Below are 6,782 nucleotides of genomic sequence, written 5' to 3'. Positions count from 1 at the left end.
ATATCAAACATCCTGTACTAGTCATGCTACAGTGTATGTGAATGTATGTGGCAAATATATCTTGAATTGTGTGCATTCAGGAGGAGGTGACATATTTCTAAAATATCACAGGTTATCTAAGGGCAAAGGGATAAGCTGTTAAGGAGTCTGTTTGTGTGTGTGTGTGTGTGTGTGTGTGTGTGTGTGTGTGTGTGTGTGTGTGTGTGTGTGTGTGTGTGTGTGTGTGTGTGTGTGTGTGTGTGTGTGTGTGTGTGTTAGATGTTTAATTCATTTCACAGGGCAGCCAAAGGCAAGTGTGAGATTTGGGTTTTGGAAATGTTTGTATGTTTAGGGAGGCTGGGGTTATCAGGTGTTTGTGTGTGTGTCAATGTGTGTGTGTGTGTGTGTGTGTGTGTGTGTGTGTGTGTGTGTGTGTGTGTGTGTGTGTGTGTGTGTGTGTGTGTGTGTGTGTGTGTGTGTTTGTTTGTGGTCTCTCAATGCCATCTGTTAAATAATGAGTCACCTGTGAGGTCCTTGGAACCAGTGCATGTGCGTCTCAGCGGGACTATTGTGATGGCTGTCAGAGAGAGTTATGATTCACCTCATCAACAACACAGATACACTTGTATCCATATACACACACATACTAGCTGTAGCTGTAATACTACAAATCTCAAATAAATGAACAAGTAATATTGTTGTTCATCTCGCTATGTTAACTCAAACTTCGACCTTCAATGAAAAAGGGACGTGTTATTACTGTACTTTACCTCCTCAGGGCTCATTGTGGAATAAAGAAAAGTGTAAAGTATCTTAGTTATTGCCATAAACATAACAACAACAACAGTTTAGTGAGAATTAGTGTTGGTCTTTTGTGAACTAACGGCAAATTCTCATTAAACGTCTTTGCTGTTAATCGTCACTTTGCTAGAATGATGCTGTTCGTTTCTTTAGGGGACACAAGTAATGCTAAGCTAATCATGGTGCAATGTGTTCTAAATTACTACTCTGTGCATTACTTTACTTAAAGGAACACATTAATGGCAACTAATATGTACATAACAGGGAAGTAATGATCAGTTGGGTGGCATTTAGCCATTTTGTCATTTTGCAAACTAGACTATAGCCTAGTTGTTGTTGTGGAGCATCAGAGTTTTAAACAGGGCAGCTCTGTGACACAAAGCAGTCTCTTTATTCATGTTTTGTGACTTACACAAATATTAAAACTGTATTTAGTATTGGGGAGTAGGAATTGAACAACTTTTAAACTGTATAGGAGACATTTGAAATACTCATAAACGAGGCCTGAAACTATTAAGTGAGAATATACTGGCTGAGGGGCTGACTGCATGTTGCTTGGTGTCTAAGGATGGAGCAGATCGCAGTGTGCAAGAGGGTGTTTCAACCTGCCAAAGCCTATAAACAAATGTGCATTAGACAACCATTTTCAGCCCTGTTCATGATGTCCTCCGCCCCATTGTAGCCCCTAGAGGACATTGACCCCAATACACCTTCTTGCATGTCTAGTATTCGTTCTGCCATAAAAGAAAAATGTATGTGTTTGATATACAAACAATTGTTAGAGGAGTATCACTTTAAATCTTACACTTACATGCATAAAAAAAATGAAAATAGTGTGATGATGGAAAGTCTTTCAATTTGCCTTTTTGAAGTCGTAACAAACCGGGAAGAAAGAAAGAACAATGAGAAACATGTCAATATAAATGTTGAAAGAGTTAACACAATTTAGTTAATTCCAACTGTTGCATCTGTTGTTTTCATCATAAGGTCACAGCAGAAGTCGTGAGCAATTTCATCTGCTCCTACCTCTGTTCTCTCCTGGCTCTATTTCTGGGTATAACATACACACAAACCAAAAACATTCAAACATGCACACACACACACACACACACACACACACACACACACACACACACACACACACACACACACACACACACACACACACACACACACACACACACACACTCTCACAGCAGTGATATGTGATGTAAAGCCACTAAAGCATAGATTATATCTATTAATCAACGTAATTGTGTGTTCAAGTATGTAGTGTATGCGTGCTATTGATACACAGGAAGTGTGCATGCGTCACCGTGTTCAACTTATCCGTGTGTTTTCGTGTGTCCGGGGTTCACGGCGAGGTTGGCATCTCTCTCTGACTCCAGACTATTCAATACCCATTTAATTATCGCACTGATAATTACACACACATTCAAATCAAGAGAAAGACGTGGATGGGCATGTGCACGTGGGCGCACATATTTGTGTCTTAAGGTGATTCAACACGTAATGAGATAGAGGGAGAGGAAGAGAAGCACATTAATGAATAACAGGGATGACTTGATGGAAGTTTAATGAGTAGCTTCTTGTGTAAGTAGACACACTCACAGAGCTGAGGGCGTCACAGCAGATATTTAACTCTCAAGGGGCCATGAGTTCACTTTTTGTGAAATACATATAAAACGATAATTAATCCAGTTTTTGACTTTTCCTTAAATGGTATTATTAAATAGATCGTAAAATAATGAGATGAGGAAATATTATTTCTGCCAGGTAACCATATGTACCTTTTTAAACAGCTTTTATACCATTCCCATGGAAAATACAAATGTTATTATGAAACACAACACAGTGATATTAAGCATGAAGAATGATCATCCTATATACCAATTTACTCACTGAATTTACGACTATTTTTGATTCGCCGAATATCTTAAATTATAGGATTGCTTTTCTTTACTGTCCCTGTAATCATCCCTACTCTCCATATTGGCAGTAAAGTGATACCTACATAGACCTGAATCCTGGAATGTCTTACAACCTGAACTTTTAAAAACATCGAAAGCTTTGGTCATTGAAAAGGACAAACATTGTAATTGTCATGTCCTGTTTGATAAAGTATGTTTAACAGCTGACTGCTTGATTGTCCATGTTCTTTTCATAGTCAGAAGAAAGGGAGATGAAGCTAAATACTTAGAGACAATATCATATAATGTTATATGTACAGTCATGCCGCCCTGCTAAATAGTTCACTGCTAGAAATGTTACATGATTTTGAAAATACCTGCACCACCCAAATGTTACTGAGAAACCTAATTAAACTAGCAAGGTACACCCAACACTGTGCACAGGATCCACAGTTTCCATGGAGTCCTGAATCAGAATATCACCTGTATATTAAAACACACTTCCTTTCAGTGCTTAGCTAAAGACAATTAGTTCTTTATTCATGTGGTGTTTGCCTTGTTGTTCCCCTTGGACTTAGCTACACATCCTGGGTAGTGCTGAAATTTAGGGTTTAGGAACACGTTCCCAAAGCAAGTAGAGAGCAGTTGAAACAGAAGCAGAGCCTGTAGACATGGCTGCAGGTGGAGATACAGCTAAATTGCTCCGGTGGAAAAGAGAGGGGACAAAGTTCACAGTTCTTGTCCAAAGTTAAGCTGAAGCTAATAATAAGGCCAGTATAGAGAGGAGGAATGGATACAGATGGCTGAATATAACAATCTAATGAACATATGGCAGAAATCCTACTCTATGTGAGGTACGTTTTTGTACAGATATTTCCTGCTTGTCTTTCATTTAATTTTTGCATTAGTCTGCTCTTCTTACCCACCTGCCTGCTGTTGTCTCTCCGGCAGCCTGCCAGTCCACAGGACTGTTGGTTTTATACTAGAATGTCTTTTTTTAGTCTGCCTGTAACCTCCTTCTCTTTATCATCCCTATTCTCTTTCTCAGAAGTTGCTCGACTTCAACAAGTTTGCTTCGCTCACAGCAATATTTAATTGGTGTTTCCTCTCGGCAAGCCAATCAAAGGGACCAAGAATCATGAAATCGTCCCGTTTCCCTCTGGTTGCTGAATGAAATGGTTCCTGTGGTGTCGGGATGAGTGTGTTCCCATGTCGACCATATTTTTGTTCCTGTGGTGATACCAAAGTTATTCAAGTTCATTGATTTCCCAACGGACCAGAACGAGAGGGAGAAAAAAGATTGTGGGAAGGAGGGAAGAAGAGATGAGACACAGAAAGAAAAGGAGAATGGAGTGCTAAGGACCGATGGATCAAGGGAAATAGATTTTGAGAGGAAGAGAAAAAGGTAGAGATGACCTAGACAAAAAGAAAGAAAGGTGGAGGGAGAGAGGACTGCTGGCATGGCTGGAGGATAAAAAACAGATTGTTTTTTTTCTGGTTTTCAGGATCAGTGGATCGAACAGACCTGCAGCAAAATTAAGTTTATTGCCAAATATTATTGCACCACAACCTGTATCATCCATCAACCCGTCCATCCATCAACCAATCACTCCATCCATCCAACCACCCACCTGTCTGCTTTTCTGTCCCTGTGATGTTTTGCTTTTTATGCTTGTGTTTCCTCTCTTCTTCCAAACCAAAGACCCAGGGAGCAGATTTAGATTGTTTTTTTGTTTTTCAGGCTCAGTGAATTGAACAGGCCTGCAGCAATTTGCTGTTATCACCAGGTTTCCCGGCAACCCTCACTCATGAGGAGAATTATCTATCTTTCTTTCTTCTAGAGAAAGAACAGAACATCTTTAAAATGTCAGTATTTGTAAAATTTTCTAAAGAGCTGTCTGATGCCATGTTGAAACGAGCTAAATCCGTGCAAAGAGTATTATATTTGAATTAAAAATCCCTGACTTAGTTCTGTATTTCTGGCCAGACATACACACTTTGATCTCCACGTTCCTTCGTCAGTGTACTAAAACATTATTGGCTAACATAGAGAATGTTTGTTTATATCAGCAAACACTGGCTTATGTCTGCAAACAAATGTCCTGCTGAGTACAAAGGGTCAGCGACCGACAAAGATTGAGAGCCACAGGGCACAGAGGAAGAAAAAAAGCAAAGGGAGATAGAATGTCTTCTTGAGTCTGTTTTTAATGCACAGAAAAGTAAGTCAAGTCTTGTATATGTTGAACTTTAATTCACCGAAGCCATAATTAACAGAAATGTTGGACAAATGAATGCTTCAATGCAACAGTTTCTATAATAGTTTAAAGATTTATCCCACGATGAATTATTCAGGTTTATTAGATCTCTGCTGAGGTTGAAGCCCACACAGTTCTTGGAATCAGGCAAAGAAAGTTAGTGTAGGTGGATCATGGGCAGGCAGGAACATTGATTCCATGAAATTTTAAGTACTCAGTGCGAAAATGCTTATTGTATTTCTGATACTGATCATGCTGTCTACAGGGTTTCTTGTTTTGCTGTAAAAACCTCTCAGAGGGAATCAGGACCAGAGGCCAGCAGACACAGGGTGCTTTCCATTCTGCTAATTATGCTTCCTCCCTTTCTCCTGAGGACTCGTGTAAGCCAAATGGAAAGCAGCCACAATCATTGGATCTCAAGGCTACGGATGCACTATTCACCTCAGTCAGACTTTTCAGTCAACCACCAGAGCATCCAGTGTCACATTTATGATTTTCTTTTCACCTTGTTGTTGTTACATATTTTTACCTGTTACATATGTTTGCAGAGTATAACAGTTGCTCTAATTCAGACTGTTTCTAAAGCCGTGTTCCAACCAAACAGTTCTGATGACTCCCTGAGAGGAACTGCCCACTGGGGAGCTCCCAGAAGAACTAGAAACCTAAAAGGGCCAGCACCGCTAAATTGGCTTCTTCGGCTTAGTGGGTGTGCTTTGTGCTACCGGGTTATCATTTTTTCCTGGGTTAGCTGGCTGAGTTGTGGGTCATACTTGTTCTTAAGCTCAGTATCCAGCTTCTCCGGCCTCCTCCCACAATCCTTAGGTTAATTGATGACTCTAATTCTCCTGTAGGTGTTAATATGAGCGTGAATGGATGTCTGTGTCTATGTGTCAGCCCCGCTATAGTCTGGCGACCTGTCCAGGTTGTAACCCAATGTCACCTTGGATCTGCTACAGCCCCCCCGCAGCCTGAAAAAAAGAATAAGCGATTACGGATAATGGATGGATGTCACTATATCAAGTGACGGATAATTTGTGAGAAAATCAGCTTCTTCTGCTATGCCTTAGTGCTCCGAATGGTTTTTGGAATATTCCACCGCTAGTGAAAAAAGAAAAACAATCAGAGCCAAGGAGTCTCTAACGCAGCTGTCAATTATTGCCTGTGAAGCTTATGAACTCAAACTAGGCAGCGTGGTTCAAATATGAATCAAGATTCTGTTCATGCAATGCTTATTTCTCGTCTGAAAAGATGTCTGTATTGTATAGCCGTAAAATTAAAAAGTTTTTTAACCATGTTGTAAGCAGAATGGTGACAAACCAAGCACCGTTGACCCGCCTGCCCAAATTTTCCAAATTTTTCAGGAAGAAAATCTCAATCAGCAGGTCAGACAGAACTGAATCCGCCAAGACAATTATTATCGGTGCATCTCTAGTTTATTTCCATCTCTGACAGTCGAAGTTAATAGCATTCTTTTACTTAACACAGTATCTTGAGTTGATTTTAACCATAGAAATCTACACTATCCATTCTTCATGTTGTACCGGTAACATTTCTTTTTTACAAATAACACTTGAAATGATGAAGGCCGTTGCAAATGACATGGTAGTGCAGTGTTTTGTGAAAAAACAAAGGCTTAAATTGCATTGGTTTTACCCAAACATGTCTTGGTGCCAATCATGGTTAAACAGTCCAGAAGCTATTTGAAGTTTACTTTTCAGATTCACTGTTAAATTTTTCTCAATTGCACAAACAACAGATTCTAAATGAGGCTTAACGCTAACTAAGCCCCTGCCAAAGGCCTCCTTTTGCCAGGTAATCTCTAGTGCATGTCTGTCAA

Source organism: Anoplopoma fimbria, chromosome 5 (assembly GCF_027596085.1).
Source record: "Anoplopoma fimbria isolate UVic2021 breed Golden Eagle Sablefish chromosome 5, Afim_UVic_2022, whole genome shotgun sequence".
Taxonomy (NCBI): Eukaryota; Metazoa; Chordata; class Actinopteri; order Perciformes; family Anoplopomatidae; genus Anoplopoma; species Anoplopoma fimbria.
This window is presented reverse-complemented; position numbering follows the sequence as displayed.